General features: G+C 51.8%; 1 protein-coding gene across 4 annotated transcripts in view; it reads left to right on the plus strand.

The window, feature by feature from the left end:
- The first annotated feature begins 591 nt into the window (after positions 1–591).
- The window catches only part of CCDC102A (coiled-coil domain containing 102A), a 59,387-nt gene continuing 43,022 nt past the window's right edge, over positions 592–16,956 (plus strand). For all 4 annotated transcript variants that reach the window (XM_030582056.1, XM_030582057.1, XM_030582058.1 and 1 more), the window contains exon 1: positions 592–686. The gene's annotated coding sequence lies outside the window, so the exon portion shown is untranslated. The remainder of the gene's footprint in view (positions 687–16,956) is intronic.

Consider the following 16,956-nt stretch of genomic DNA (forward strand, 5'->3'; position numbering starts at 1 on the left):
TCACACCAAAACCTTTGGGGTTGGCAGTTTTACTTGTGTGGCTTTTTGATTGATTGGCCTGGTTCAGTTCTGCTGTAGGGGAATTGCTGCTGCCCTCAGCCTGTTTTCAGTAGTATCTGGCTGAGCGCAGAGCCCTTTGCTCTGCACAGGGGGAGGCCTGAGGAGAAGAGAGGTGACTGACCGGAGTGTCTCAGAGCAAATCCAGGGGCCTTGGATGGATCTTTGTGGCTCCCATTCCTGTGCTTTGATGCTCACTAGTGTCCTGCAATCACTGCTGCCAGTGCAAACAGGCTGCAGTGCCAAGTCCAGCGCAGAGCCCCCTTTTCTCCCCCTGCAGCAAGCAGCAGCTGAGAAACTGATCCAAGCTGTGTGCATATTTCCATTCTCCTCCAGGACTGTGTTCCAAGTTCAGATCACTCCCTTTCCAAGGTTCCCTGCTCTCCGGCCCCCACTCTCCCTGGGGAACGGGTGTGTGTAACTTGTGCCCTTCCACCTCCCCTCTCTGTCCGGGCTGTGCCAGTCCTTTCCCACTTCCCTTCCCCCTCCCCCGCCCCAGCTCTGTAACCAGCTGGGAGGAGGAGGAGCCTAAATTCTCTTATGCCGCTCTACTAGGTCACCACCAGCACGGCAATCTGAGCTGTTTGGGCTGGCTGGTTCCCCGCCAGCTCGGTCCCGCTGCAAAGGGGGTGAGTGCCGCTTGGGCTCGGTGGGAGCGTTTCGGGGCTTACTGGGTCCCCCCGCCTCTGTGGGACAGGGACTGTTGCTGCCTAGCTGTGGGGACCACACTTGGGACACAGCCTCGGATCCCGACTGGGGCCGCCGAGTGACCGAAGCGGAGTGGGGGAGCGGAGAGCCACTGAACCGAACTGTAACATCTGGATGTGCTGGAAACCCCTTGGAGGCAGCCCCAAAGGCAGGGTCACCCCAGCGGATCAGCCCCGGGAAAAGTTTCCCCGGCTGTGGCCTGCAGCCTGTGGCAGGAGCTCCATGCGGTGCGGGTGAAGGGCGGGCCGGGAACTGGTCCTGGCTGCAGAGTTAGCCGAACTTCCCCCGCTGCATGCGCGGGGGGGGCAGGGACGTGGTTGTTGCAGCCGCGGGGGGGGGGTCGGTGCCTGCAGCCGAGGGGGGGGGCGGGAGCTGCCCCCAGCCCGGGATAACTCAGTTCTGCGGGGGTGGGGGCCGCGGTTACACTAGCGAGGGGGGCTGGGGACGGGGGGGGGTGTGCAGAGGAATTCGAAGCTCTCCCGGGGGGGGAGTCACCGTGGTGACTGGAGGATTGGCGAGCGCGGCTGGCCAATGGGGAAGGGGATGTGAGCGGAGCGGGAGCCAATGGGAGCACCGCGGGGGCGGGCTCTGGGATGGGCTGGATGGTCCTGCGCCCATTGACGGCGCTGGCAGAAATCTCATTCACCCGCGGGGGCGCGAGCTGCGGGCGTGTGCAGCGCCGGGCTCGGGAGGGGCGCGGGGTTTGGAGCTCACAGTAGCCAGCAGCGCTGTGAGCTGCGGGAGCTTTCGGAGGGGGGGGAGAGCACGTGTCCCCCCCCCAGCTGCTGCGGAGCTCCTTTGCTAAGTATTAACAGCTGTGTGTGTGTGTGGTTAATGGGGGCTCATTTTGGTTGTTGGGTTTAGCACGTGGGTTTTGGGTGGCTCTGGTGGCTTGTAGGGTGACCAGTCAGGACAGTCCCATTATTTGAAGCTTTTTCTTATCTAGGCACGATTACCCCTCCACCCTCTGTCCTGATCTTTCACATTTGCCATCTGGTAACAGTGGCTTGTCCTATACCGGAGACCAGACTAGAAGAGCTGATGGATCTAATTGCCTGGCAGCTGGTTTTTCCATCAGAACACCCAGTCAAAAAGGGACCCTGGCGGCTCTGGTTGGCACCGCTGACTGGGCTGTTAAAAGTCCGATCGGTGCCGCAGCAGGGGCCCAGGGCTAAGGTAGGCTCCCTGCCTGCCCTAGCTTTGCGTGTCTCCCAGAAGTGGCCAACAGGTACTGGTGGCCCCTAGATGCATGGGCAACTAGGGAGGCTCTGTGCATTGCCCCTGAGGCTGGCTCCGCAGCTCCCATTGGCTGGGATCTGACCAATGAGAGCTGCAGTAAGTGCTGCTGGGACCCTGCACCCCAACCCCCTGCCCCCACCCCAGAGCCCTCACCTGTGCTCCAGCTCCCTGCTCCAGCCTGGTGAAACTGAGTGAGGTGGGGGAGAGTGAGCAACAGAGGGATGGGGATGGAGTGAGTGGGGGTGGGACTTCAGGGTTGGACTGGAGGTGTTCTGTTTTGTGCAATTAGAAAGTTGGCACCCTAGGTGGACTCTTCTGGCCTTAACCCGGAAAAATTTTTGAAGAACACAAACCAGCAGTTTTCCCCTCCTCATCAAAACAAACAATGTTGGTCACTGTTGAAGAAAGTTAAAGTTCAGCTTAAATGATCTATATTCAGGGGTTTAACTCCTGAAGAAAGAGAAGAGAATGCGTGATTGTGTTTATAGTTGTAATTTGTACTTTAATGTTAGGGAATACCCACCTCTGTCTGTCCAGAGTCACTGTCTAGACTGCGGGGAGGTGCCTCCATTTCCCCTCCTGGTAAAATGAGGATAATGATACTGACCTTGGTAAAGCACTTTGAGATCTAGGGATGGAAAATGCTGGTATAAGAGCTAGGCATTATTATGATAGATGAAAAAAGTAAATTGTAGGAGGAACAGGTAGCACTGCCTTAAGGTTGCCTGACACACACAAGACCCTGTTCTCAGTTGCACAAAATGTTCCTCAACTCTAACCATTCAGGCTGAAATTTTCCATACCAGGTGCCTGCTTGGGACTGAAACTTTTTTGGAAAGTTTCAGCTGTTTCTGAGAGTGAAGTTAGAGGAAAAAATACACTATTAGCTAATAGTTAAACAATTATTGCTACTCTTTCATTGAGAAGCCCTACCTCCCTCCATCCCCCTTATCTTTTGTGGCAAGAACTTGAAATTTAGCAGGGTGAGGTCACCCTCATGCCAGGGATGTGCCTTTTGCTTTCCCTGTGAAAACTGGCCCAAATTTGGCCAAGTTATAAGCCTCTGAAAAATCGCAGTTCATCCAATGGAGACTTGGTAGTTTGGCAGCTAAATTCTCAAGAATTCCATCTGTGCTGAGCAGGCTGAAGCCTAGGGCCACTAGGGGTAAGTAGCCAGTGGCAACCATGGCACCATACTTGTGTGTTCTCTCAAAGCTCCCATTGCTACTCCCAGGCAGTGGGGATGAGAAAGAAGCTGCCTGGCTGGGATGCAGAGGCACAAAGAGAAAATGGAGTGACTGAGGGTAGGGAGAAGTGGGGGGAGGGGGGAGACATGCTGAGGGAGGGAGCAAGCAGAGAGGTTGGGGAGGGGGGGGTGGCTAGAGTAAGGGAGCAGAGATGGGTGGGCAGGGCATATGCTATGGGATGGTGCAGGAATGTGGGACTAGGAAAGAAGGATCTATAACCACAAGAGAACATTTCCCTCCAGAATTGGGAATTGAACCCTGGATTCTGAGGCTTCCCATTCCATTTCTGTCAGCAAATAGCTGTGACACCCAGTGGCAAAAGCTATAATTTTTCTCTTCCCCCATGACAGAATAACAGTCTACTATACTACTACAGCATAGGTTCAAGTGGTCGCAGGCTGTGCTGTGGCGCTCAAGGTGTGTGTCATGGTACAATTCCCCACTCTGAACCTTAGCATCCAAAAGATGGAGTACCAGCATGAATTCCTCTAAGCTCAATTACCAGTTTAGAACCTGTAGCGCTGCCACCAACCAGGAATTCCAGTGCCTGGTACACTCTGGTCCCCACAAAACCTGGCCCAGGGACCCCCAAGACCCAGACCCTCTGGATCTCAACACCAGGAAAGTAAACCCTTTCCCACACTGTTGCCTCTCCCAGGCTTCCCCTCCCTGGGTTACCCTAGAAGATCACTGTGATTCAAACTCCTTGAATCACAAAACAGAGAGGACAATTCACCTTCCTCCCTCCTTCTCTTCCCCCTCCCAGACTCTTCCTGAGAGAAAGTAATCCTGGCACAGAGAGAAATCAGCCTCTCTCCCCCTTCCCTCCTTTCTCCCCACCAATTCCCTGGTGAATCCAGACCCAGTCCCCTGGGGTCTCACCAGAATAAAAAAACAATCAGGTTCTTAAACAAGAAACTTTTAATTGAAGAGAGAAAAACAGTAAAAATTATCTTCTAAATTTAAGATGGAATAGGTACAGGGTTTTTCAGCTATAGACACTGGGAATACTCTCCAAGCCTAAGTATACAGGTACAAATTAAAATCTTGTCAGCAAAATACCAATTTGAACTCCTTCCAGCCAAATACACATTTGCAAATAAAGAAAACAAACATAAGCCTAACTCGCTTTATCTGCCTCGTACTCACTATTCTGGATCTATAAGAAACTGTATCAGGGAGATTGAAGAGAAACCTGGTTGCACATCTGGTGCCTCTGAGCCCCGAGAGTGAACAACAACCACATTCTAACAGCACACACACAAACTTCCCTCCCTCAAGATTTGAAAGTATCCTGTCCCCTGATTGGTCCTCTGGTCAGGTGACAGCCAGGCTTACTGAACTTGTCAACCCTTTACAGTCAAAGAGAGATAAAGTACTTCTGTGCTATTAACTTTTCTTATCTGTTTGACAGTGTGACTCCTGCTGATAGTTCCATGTGAGGGGATTTGTTTTGTTTCAGTTCTGAAAAAAAGCAAATCTAGGAAATTACTTGCACAAAATTATGTTAACAGAATGTTAAGGTTGCAACGTCAAGCTAATTAAGAAATTAATCATTCTGTTTTTAGTGCAGGGTATGGATGGTATGCACTAAATGAGTCCCGCGGCCACTCTTTGAAGGATGATTAAAAAAAAAAAGAGAGATTGAATAGCTACCCCCACAGTGAGCATCGTCCAGCCTGTGCGCTAAATGAGGCAGCGGTCCTGTGGGAAAAATAGCGTGGGATCCTGTAATTCAAAGCTGTAGTATAATGCATGCCAGAATTAAGGCTGCCCAGAGCCTTGTGTGCATTTCCTAACTTTTGAGAGCTTGACTTGGCAACATTAATATTCTGTTCATATTGGGTTTTGTATGTACTGGACATACTGGGATTAAATAGGAAGTTGAGCAAGGGAACGTGTAAAGAATTTCTCATAGAGTGAGATTCTCTACTGCCCCTCCAAGAGGCACAGCAAAGAACTGAGAGCCCAGTGGGAGAGGGGGCTAAGACATTAACCCACTTTTGCGCCATCCTGATTCTGGGATACTTCAGGGGTTGAAAAGGACCCTGGGTGAACATCCCCTGGAATCTCTTCCGCATGCCCTAGCTTGTCCTTCCCAAAGTACTCCTGGGGGAATTCTGCATCACTGCACTTGTGCAGAATTCAAGGCCCCTGCAGATTTCTTTGCTTCCCTGCAGAAAAATGACTTCTGATGGGGAAGCTGCAAGAGCGATCATGCACCCCCTCCCCGGCAATGCAGGCAGGTTGGTTTGGGCACCCAAAGCAGCTGATAGACATAAGTCATGGGGCGGAGGGTGGCAGTTATGCATGTGAAAGGAGAGACACTCTGTCCCTCTCATTTGCTATTGCAGCACACTTGGTGTAGAGGGAAAGGGCTTTGGGGTGTTTCTAAGGAGGCAGGTGTGGGGCAGGCTCTGTTCACTAAGCAGGCACTGCCACATTCTGCCTGTTCCCATTCTTAGTGAATTCCCCTAGGAGTATAAAACAGGTAAACATTTTAAGGCTTTTCCATTGCCAGAGTGGTATAAAGGAGCCTTCTTGTAAAGGACAGTATGGCCTTATAAAGCTTATGGTGCTCTGCTGATTACAACTGGTCTACATTTTTGGGCTGAATTTCCCATCAATAATTTCTCCATGAACTATTTGCAACTGACCTTTTTGGAGAAGCTCAGTAGCCAGTATAAATCGTAAGTTTGAGTCCCCAGCCTTCACTTGCCCCTCAGTTGCCTGTGATGCAACATTGAGCATATGGCTGTATGTATTTGACTAATAGCTAGAAGGAAAGCATCATTACTAGCTTCGTTACTATTAGAGAGAGGGGGTTTGGTGACTTCTCCAAGGCCTCTCACTCCCATTCTCCATCCATTGTATTGTAGCTTAAATAAATGACCACAATATTGAAACCAATTTGATATTGCATTATTTTGACCAAAAATACAGAATTTTGCAGAATATTAAAATATGTGCAGAATTTTCAATTTTTTGCTGCAGAATTCCTCCAGGAATAGCAAGGAGCTTGCAGGGGGTCCTTGGAAGATGGTTTGACAGGTATCTTCCACTGTGGGAGAATCCTCCCCGCTGCATATCGTGCCCTTACATGTGGTATACAGAGTTCGGAGTGGAGCTGAGGATTTTGCCCTATGTCTGTCCCATCTCTGCTGCACTTTCTGTCTGCATATTTCTATCACCATGTTAAATTCATCTCCTCTATTTTTAGAGACGTGCTCAAACCAACACAGCACCCCTGGAAAATTTGGATCTTACCACTGAAAATCAGCCCCTTGATAATTCCTTCTTTGGGTCTCATGCTGCATCTTCCTCTTGTCTTGGAAAGCACCCAGCAAATTGTGCATTTTACTGCAGTCTGAATGATAAATGCTCCTGCTAGCGATATCTAGTACAGTGTGGAAAAACCTTCCATAAGCTCCTTATTTAATTAGGAAAGGAGAGGGAAACATCTGGAACCATGCCATGTTTATGGCATCCTGAGTGGGCACAGAAGCAGGAAGTCAGAGCCAAGAATGGGATCCATTTGGCAGCGAGCTGTACAGTAGGCAGCGGTGTTTGGGAGCCAGGGATGTTGCTCAGAACAGCTCCAAGCTAGTCTTGGGGTTGCCAGCCGTGCCTCATGCTCTGCACTCCATGCAAATCCCCATGTGCAGAAACGTGCTGAGTCAGGGGACCTGGGAGCTGGCCTGAGACACATCTGCTCTTAAGTGGAAGGAATGGCATTAAACTTGAGAGCCTGGTGGCTCTGCCATCTCTCTCCTGTTTGGAAGCTACAGTGGTTGGTATTTATTGATTGGCTGCAGGTAATGGAAAAAGCTCCTGACTGAGTTTGTATTTCCAGCCCCAGTTTGTCTAGTAGCATGTGGTGCTTGGGCATAAGGCTGGCCAGAACAAGACATAGTGTAGGAAGGCTGACTGCAAGCTTCCTCTTCCACTGCTGCCAGCATGCCTCAGGTCTGACTGCAGCACTCTCTACATTACTAGGCTTTGAATCCTATCCATTTTTGCCAATGAACCTGAATCCAGACCCACAGCACCCCTGGCTGTTTGAGGCCTTGATCCCCATACTGCTCTGCCAATGCACCTCAGCTCTGACCTGCAGCATGCTCTGCATTACTAGGATTGGAATATACATAGAAATCAGGAAAGAGATCTCGGAGCAGGGCTGCCCAGAGGAGTCGAGGGGGCCTGCGGCAAAGCAATTTTGGGGGCCCCTTCCATAAAAGAAGTTGCAATATTACAGAATACTATATTCTTATGGGGGGCCCCTGTGGGGCCTGGGGCAAATTGCCCCACTTCCTCCTCCTTCCCCACCCCCCTCCCCGGCAGCCCTATCTTAGTCATTGTGGATAGTTCTCTGGAAACATCCACTCAATGTGCTGCGGCAGCCAAAAAAGCAAACAGAATGTTGGGAATCATTAAGAAAGGGATAGATAATAAGACAAATCATTTTGCCTCTCTATAACTCATGATACGCTCACATCTTGAATACTGTGTGCAGATGTGGTCACCCCATCTCAAAGATATATTGGAAAAGGTTCAGAAAAGGGCAACAAAAATGATGAGGGGTATGAAACAGCTGCCATATGAGGAGGGACTAATTAGATTGGGACTCTTCAGCTTGGAAAAGAGATGACTGGGGGAGGGATATGGATAGAGGTCTATAAAATCATGACTGATGTGGAGAAAGGGAATAAGAAAGTGTTTACGCCTCATAACACAAGAACTAGGGGTCACTAATTGAAATTGATAGGTAGCAGGCTTAAAACAAACACAAGGAAGTATTTCTTCACACAACGCACGGTCAACCCGGCTATTCGAGGTCTTGATCTTCACCCAGCTCTGCCAGTGCACCCAAACACAGCACCTCAGCTCTAATCTGCATTACCAGTCTTTGATTCCCACACCACTCTGCCAATGCACCCGAACTGTGACTTGCAGCCCTTCTTTCCTCCCACTATTCCAGTCCTAGAGCCCCACACAGCTCTGCTGCTCCTCAGCTCTGGCCTGCATCACCCCTGCTACGGCAGCTCTGTCATTGCACTTGTCCTTACCCAAAGCATCATTTGCCAGGCCAATCACAGTTCTGCCAATTAACCTCAGCTCTTACCCACACCACCTCCTCCTGTTCCAATCTGGGACTGGCCTCACATAGGGTTGTATTTTGTCCTTATAGAGAACCTACCTCTTCAAAGCACTAAGCAGACAGTAACCAGTTAATTGGTACGGTAGATCTGGGAAGTATCATCACCCCATTTTACAGATGGGCAAACTGAGGTGCCTGGAGGTAGTGCCAAAGGTAACATAGGGAGTAATGCCAGAGCTGGATTTAGAGTTCTCGGGTACATGGCATTATCTCATGGTTCCATGCTACAACCACTCAAAGCTATCAGCATCCCATGGCCAACCCTGCTCTGAGGGAAGGCGAGTTTGTGATGTGAATGGATGGGGGCTGGGCTGAGTCCTAACAAACTCATTCCACTTGCATCTCTTATGGATGGCCCTGAGCTTCCATGGCATTTAGGGGTGTTTGGATTAGAACCAAGATCCAGTGTAGGATCTCCAGGTGGCTGTCCAGAGGTGGCAGGCTAGTGCACCAGTCCACTATACCAAATCCTTTAATTCATGCTGCAGGGAGTAAACTAATGCCCTGGGCTGGAGAGTTCTGAAGGAAAACTTCCTCCTGGGTTCAGTGTTGCACAACTGGTTGAGTGCGTTATGATGTAGGAGAGGGGTCGGCAACCTTTCAGAAGTGCTGTGCCAAGTCTTCATTTAGTCACACTAATGTAAGGTTTTGCTTGCCATAATACATTTTAATGTTTTTAAACTTTCTAGAAGTCTATAATATAGAACTAAACTATAGTATGTAAAGTAAACAAGGTTTTTAAAATGTTTAAGAAGCTTCATTTACAATTTAAAATGCAGAGCCCCCCAGACCGGTGGCCAGGACCTAGGCAGTGTGAGTGCCACTGAAAATCAGCTCACATGCCACATTCGGCACACGTGCCATAGGTTGCCTACCCGGATGTAGGACGTTTTCTCAACTTTCTCTTAACTCTAGCCCTCATCCCAGCCCCTGCTGGAGGCAGGGTACCAGACTGTATGGACCAGTGGTCTGACTTGGTACCCCCAGTCCTACATTACCAGCCCTTCATTCACACAGAACAGTGGCTGAGGTATCTGGGAGCAGTCTCTCATCTCCTCAGTGAGGATCCTCCATTGATACCTCATGTGCCATATGCCTGGGGATCCTGTATCAATCCTGATTTCTCTCCCGGGGAGAGGGTGTTGTCCCAACAGTGTGTGCATACTTCCTTTAGTAACCTGACCAGGATCCTGCTGTTCTTCCTTCTCTGCCCCTGCAGACACTAGGATTCATGAAACAAAGGGTTAATGACTTGGGAGATTGAAAGAATCTGAGGTTGTAAATGGAGCTGGATGCGGATTATTCTTGCTCACCTGCACATGGCTAAACTGATCACCGGGGCTAAACATACTGAATAGCCCCTTATTCCACAGGTTGCCCCATTGAAACCAGTGGGACCCCTTGCATGAGTAAGTGCTTGCCAATGTGAGCAAGGGTCTCTGCAGACTGGCCCCAGCTATGCAGCCAGATGGGAATTCTCCCCTCCAAGGGCTGTCTGGCAGAGCCCGTGTTGGAGAGGGGCCACTGGGCAGGGTGGACACTGGCTAGTGTGTCTTGCTCAGGGTAAACCAGCCACCAGAGGGGGGGTCTGGAAGGTATTTTTCCCTAGCTCAGATTGGCAGGGACCACATGGGATGGGGTCACCTTCCTCTGCAGCATGGGACACGATTCTCCTGCTGGGATCATCTGGGCATAGCTGACTTAATCCTCTGCTGATGCAGGGGCCTCGGGCTTTGCTGGCACCTTGGTCTCACCTGCTGTCTGCTTGTGGCCCACAGCAGTTTTGTCTCCTGAGGACTGAAATGCTTTAGTCTAACCAAAGTCCTTGGGCTCCGTGTGGGGGTATCTGGGTGAAACTTAGTGGCCTGTGATGTGCAGGTGGTCAGACTAGGTGATATAATAATACCTTCTGGCCTTAATCTCTGTGTCCTTCGGGCCTGCCGACAGCAATTCTGGGCCCCAGAGCCAGAGCTGTCCCTAGGGGGTTGCGGGGCCTGGGGCGGAAGTGATGAATCAGTCATTTCCAGGACTGACCTGTCACTTCCGAAACCAACCCCACTGGCCCATGGGGCCCCCCCGCCCAAAGTGTTGGGCCCAAAGCAGGCACGCACACCTAGGAGCTCTGCAGCCACCAGAGTGATTTAAAAGGGCCCAGGGCTCCTGGCTGCTGCAGACCCTTTTAAATCGCCTAGGCCCCTGAGCAATTGCCCCCTTTGCTTGCCCCGTCGGCAGGCCTGGTCTCCTGCAGGGTGGAGCAGGGCCCTCTAGCAAGTGCAGGCTGGTGTATATTGGGGGTTGAGTGTAGCTAGATCTCAGTGCCCCATCCCTGCATCTGGCATTCATATGGAGGACTGAGACCTGTAGCTGGCTGCCGGGTCCATCTGCTTCTGGGCTGCCCAGTGCAGTTAAGCAGCTTTAAGTGATTAGGGACAGTGACAGCTGTGGGCTGACTGTCCTCTGGACCCTGTACTTATCCAATTAGGACTCTCCAGCACCCTCCCATTGGGGTTTCCTGGAGCGGTTTACCAGCTTGGCAGAGACACAGGGCTGTGGTCACAGGTTCTTGGACTGAGAAATCCGTTCGGCTCCTGGGGCAGCAGGCAGGACCCTGGCCATGTTACCGTCCGGCTGTGAAGCAAGGTCTTGGCGTAGCAGGGCAGATTGTGCAGAACGGGCAAAGACCGCGGGGGTGGTAGCATCGAAGGGGTCAGCGCTATCGGAGTTCTCGCAGGGATCACTGTGTGTGGCAGGTGACCTGTCTTCTGGCTCTGGGGTGGCAGAGGCAGAGCCCGTGCACATTGTATTTTTATTTTGGTATTCTTCCACCTATGCTGCAAAAGTAGTCCCTCAAAATGAGGACAAAAATATGGTGTTTAAAGTGCTTTCTTTCCTTTGCCCTTGTGCTCTTGAGTCAGACACTCTACCCGCAAATTGCAAGCTCTGCCCGTGGTGCCAGAGTAGCTGGATATTTCTGCTGCATTGGCAGGGAGATCGTTCAGAGCAATGCTTCTCAAGCTGTCTGATGTGGGGGACCAGCAATTTTTTTTCCAATGTACCAGGGACCGGTGACATATTATCCTATTCGATGCTTTTATGAGGAAACTCGCCACGGACCAGCACCGGTCCGCGGACCCCCCCTTTAGGAGCACTGGTTTAGAGTACTGATGGTTAGGTTGTGCTGGGTAGGTTTCGGGGATATACCTCAATGGGCCAATCCCAGCTCAGAGCTGTTTCATGCTGCCTGTCTGCAGACTCTGGCCAAACGGTGCTTGGTCAGGCCAGAGTTGGAAGGTTTCCTTTGTGTCCATAAAAGCTAGGAATGTGATTGTGCTTTTTAAAGAACCAACACACCAGTTCTGCAAAAGTGGTGGGGCCAGCAGGGCCGTGCTGGTGAGAGCGAAGCACTGCATGCCAGCTCAGTCTCTGTTCTGCATCTGCTCCATTCAGAATAGGGCTCTGTCACGCCTACAGGGGAAGAGGAAAAGGAATGAGATCTCCCTCTTCCTGCAGTTTGCATTCACAGGGGAAAGAGGCAGCATCCTCTGGCCTGATCCTCCTCCACTTTTGTATGTCTCTTTAGTGGGAGGAAAGGGAGCAGGCTATGAGAAGCCATCACTTCTCTTCTGCATGGGGGATGCTGGTGGGCTACAGGAGGCCACGCTTCAGGAAGACAAATGGGACCAAAGAATTCATTCTTCATGTCCATTGCACCTTGAGTTTCCTCTGTTTCCCCGCCCCAATCCACCAGGGAGCCAGATTCTCAGCTAGGGTACAGCTTTTTGAGTCTGTGGAGCTACACTGCTCCGTGCCAGCTGAGCACGTTGCTCTGTGTTCTAAGTGCACAGAATGGGACAAGCATCCTGCTCTGTAGCCTGGAAGCTGTCTCTGGCGATCAGGCTTCGGGAGTGACGGGGAGCACGTGTGTGTGCTGGGGAGATGAGCTGTGCTGGGGAAAGAGTGTCAAGGGTTGTATAGCAGGCAGGAAGGCAAGAGCAACACCAAGCCTCTGTTCTCTTCTCTTCCCTTCTCTCTGAGAGGGAGTGGGGCGAGGGGGGGGGGCGCTTGTGTTGTGGCAGTTGGCTGAAGCAATGTGGAAAATTGGCACAACCCCCTTTCCGTCCCAGGCCAGGCGCCCCCCTCCCCCATGTCTGCATGCTGTCTGGCTGCTCGTGGCACTGTCCTTTCATGTGGGCAAAACTCCTTGGAAATGGGCAGATCTGCAACTAATTAGTGTGAGTTGCGGGTAGCTCGCTTCCCCCTCCATGCAGGGATGGAGCCAAGAGCCAGAGCCAGCCTGACTGCCTGCCCTCCTCCCCCAGCCCCACACCGGCTTTAGCAATGGGATTAACGGCTCTAGTGGAAACGCTGGAAGAGTGCCCTCTGCCCCAAGTCGAGTATCAAGGAGGAAACTATGTTGTGGTTTTGGGCTTTGATCCACAGCAGAACCATTCCAAGAGAGGCTTCCAATGGGCTTCCTTCCCCCTCCTCTGCACTCATCCCCTTATACACACGTGTCCTTGTCTCCCCCCACCACACACACACACACCTTCTGCCTTTCTCTCTCCCTCCCTTCTCTCCTCGGGCTTGTATGCTGGCACTGCAGCCCAACAGAGAAGCTGCCCCATTCCGGGGCTTTCCATCTCATCCCTTTGTGTCATTTCTGCAGCCATGAGCACTGAACCTCTGTCTTTTATAAATAGAAAGCTGAGATTCCCACTGACTCCAGGAGCTGGGCCTTTAAAAATTAGCTCCCTGAGAGTTGGCAACAGCAGTGTGTCTTGCCAGGGGACATTGTGAATTATTGCTATTTATTATGGTCATGCCTATAGGCTTCAAGCAGAGATCCCGACCGCATTGTACTAGGCCCTTTTCTGACTACACAATGAAGAGTCCCTGCCCCAAACAGCTTCCAATCTAAATAGATCCTGACTATACAAGAAGTGTTAATTTCCAGCTGTGAAGTGAAGCTTGCAGGTGTTAAAACATCTGGCTTGCTCTCTCTGGTGGAAATCGCAGCTCCTCTGATGGTCCCACTAACCTTTGCCGTAGCCCCTCTGTAGTAGCTACAGCTTGTTCCAACATGCCCGTCTCTTTTCCTTGTCCGCTGAGCCAAAAAGTGGTTCACTGCCTACCGTATGGCACTGGCAGATTTCCCGGAGAGTCGCTTTCTTCTGGCATTGAACAAGGAGCTCTGTTAGAATCAAGAAAATTGTGTTGGGGAGAGATTCAGCGGCCCCAATGGAAGGTAGGTGCCTAATGCCCACTGACTTTCAATAGGAGCAAGGTGTCGAACTACCTTTGGAAATCTTCCCCATTATCCCTAAAGCTCTGCTGTCTCCCAATCTCAGCTTCACCGCAGAGCTTCACCAGCTCCCTCTCCTGCCTGGCTTCCTCCTGGAGGATTCGTCTTCTCTCCTCAGCCATGCAAAGCATGCTCACTTGCATGCCTTCGTGAGACAGGCTGCACTGTCTTGGCGGGGATACAGCTGTGGCCAAGATTCACGAGACCTGTGTTCTTTTCCTGACTCTGCCACCAACTCCCTGCCTCACCCTGGGCCCATTTTTTGCCTTTTTGTGGCTGAGTTTCCCCCACTGTACAATCAGGAGAATATGCCACAGACACACGTGTTTACCTCCTGTTCCCTCCATTCTCTGAGTACAGTCCTAACCATTCATCTACCACACATGCTTGTCCCTTCCTAGGGCGTTACCCTCAGTGCAAACTCCCATGTGCTGCTGACTTGTTGGATTCAGTTAGCAAGCTGAATGTTTGTGCTGACGCAGGGCAGGAAATGGGATGTTTTGATTTAAGCCCCGTATCCTCTCCCTGCACAAGCTGCGTGGTATCTTCACGTCACCCTCGGCTGTCATTTTCCCCCTTCTGTGCCTCTCTTTCCTCCCCAATACGATGGGGATAATAATGCCCAGTGCAGCAGAGGGTGGGGAAACTTGGTTCATTATCGTCTGTACTGGGCTTTGAGCTCCGTGGGGGTGGGGGAATGGGGCTGTACATGTTTCCAAGATCATTATTTCCTGCTCCATCATCAATCACAGAGCAGGCCCCAGGAGACTGAACTCCTGGGTTCTCTTCCTAGTTTGGGGCGGTGCGAGGCTCTTGGCCTACATTCTGTGAGATGCGCTCAAATGCTGCAGTGACAGGTGCTGTATGATCATAGCTCCTGGCTCTGCCACTCGCCTGCTGTGTCGTCCTGGGCCAATCATCCTCACCCTCTGCTTCCCCAGCTGTATAATGGGGATAATGATGGAGCATCGGCTTGTGTGAGCTGCCTGGGCAACACCAAGGATGGTGGGGCAATCTGGAGGTCCGATAATCAAGAAGCACTAGGCAGATAATCTCCCTAAACCTCGTGGGGCTTGGTGACTTCAGCTGTCCTTCAGGGGATGTGCAGAGCACTTTGAGATCCTTGGATGAAAAACCTAGAGCCCGGCAGTGTACCTGTTATAAATAAGGAAAAGCCTTATCCTTGTGGCCCTGCCTTTGGGCTTTGATCCCATTCTCCCAGGCGGAGCAGGACAGGACCTTTGGGGAGAAGCTGAGCAGAGAACCCGCACGCTCATTGCATGAGTCAGACATGAGGGCAGAGTCAGTATGGGGAGGGTTGCTGTGGGAATGATCAGATGCCCGAGTTTAATGGGTTGGCAAAAGCGGGGGTCAGAGGTTGGGAGAGTTTATCTGGGTTTGTTATTTGGACAAAGGCAGACAGTGCTGTGACAGCTGTTCTCAAGAGCTGGGGAGACGGAGGAGTTAATGAATGAATTAGTAACTTACTGGAGCTGCAGCATTTGAAGTGAGTGAGAAGAGGAGAGGGGGCAGGCTGGGGCAGAGCCCCTGCAGGTAAGTTGGGGGTTCCTCTCCCTGGGTGAGGCACTGTCCCCATGATTTGGGGTGTCCTGTGGGTGTCTCACCACTCAAACAGCTCACCAGGCCCCGGCCTGGGAGCAGCTCTGCGGTATGGGCAACGTGGGCACAGCCAGACATTGTGGGTGCTTGGTGTGCATGGCTGCTGGGCTGGCAGGGGAGTGCTGCCTGTTCTGTCTAGGGATGGCAGAGATCATAGGGCCTGCTGGAGGCAGCAAGGGGAGAGGTGGAAACAGATGAACCTTTGACTGCTCTGACCATCGCTATATAACCGACAGCTAGAGCTGCTTGGGGCAGGTCAGCGAGAGCCTGGTTTGTAAGTGCCTGGTGAGGGACCCACGCTGGAGCACCAGTATCCAGCCGCTGCGAGCAGGAGTCTCCATCCCCGGGCTGCTAGTGTCAGGATTCGCACTCAGCCCTCGAGCACAGCAAGAGCCTCACTCTCAGGCTCTAGTGTCTGGATCCATGCTCCCAGAATCTGAGCATAGATCCACTCGTGCCAGAAATCACTCTCCGAGCCTCTGAACCCTCAGGCTAGTAAGCCCAGATTGACTCCCCTTGTCATTCCCTGCATGAGCACCCTGGGTGTTCTCTGCTCTGGCTTTGATGTTCCTTGGGCACGTTCCTGTTAGGGAGAATATATTGCTTCGGTTTTTACTGTGATTGTCGCGGCAGCCATCTGCTGCCATCTCCACACTCTGAATGAGGCCTATTCACCCTCCGGCTGTATTACCTCCAGTGATTTATGCCCCCAGACTTAACAAGCATACCCTTCCCTAGCAGCCCCTCCCATGGCATCCTGGAGGCGGTGGAAGACAGGGAGTGGGAGAGACTGAGCAGGGGGCAGGGTGAAAGCCACATAGAGGAGCCTGGTTCAGCTGAACTCTGTAAAAACTTTATGGCCAAAGCGTGAGCAAAGAGATGGTGAAAGTGGAAGGGGGCTCAGATGCCATGGTGATGGGGCAGTATGAAGAACAGATGAAGGGGAAGAGAGAGAGAGAGGAATAGAGGGGGAAGAGCAAACTGGGGAGAAAGGGAGGTAAAGGAAAGAAAATGCTGAGGAAAGCCGATGGTCGCTACTCATCTGGCGCCGTAACTGGGTGCTGCAGGCAAGGGAGCATAGATATCCAGCCCAGACCATCGGTGCAGACCCTCAGCTGATGTGAACCTACTGACCTCACTTCCCTCTGTAGACTTCACTGGGGCCAATCCAATGTAGACGGGCTGAGGATCTGACCTTGCGGTGGAGGCGTGAAGTTGAGCATGGGAGAAGGAGACGCTGGGAACAGCAAGGAGAGGGGCGTGGCTGGGGTCTAGAGAGGGGGAGGTTACAAAGGGGGACCTGAAAGCAGAGCCCTGAAGCCTTTCCAAGGCGCAGAGCTTGTACTGCGTGAGGAAGGGAAGCCAGTGCAGAGATTCCCTGGGCTGACCTGGGGAGAGTGGATCTGGTCAGCTGTGGTTTGGACAGATCACAGGGAGCAAGGGTGGCTGTCTTGGAGGTGAGGTGTTGCTAGGGCATGGAGACAAGTTGTGGAGGTGGCGGTAGAACAGGAGCGAGCTCTTGTGGAGGAAATGCCATGGACACCCACCGCAGTCATCGGCAAGATTCCCACCGACTCTGTTGGGACCAGAGTTTGGCCCAGAAAATGCTGTAGGGCAAGCTGAGA

Source organism: Gopherus evgoodei, chromosome 12 (genome assembly GCF_007399415.2).
Source record: "Gopherus evgoodei ecotype Sinaloan lineage chromosome 12, rGopEvg1_v1.p, whole genome shotgun sequence".
NCBI classification, from domain to species: Eukaryota; Metazoa; Chordata; order Testudines; family Testudinidae; genus Gopherus; species Gopherus evgoodei.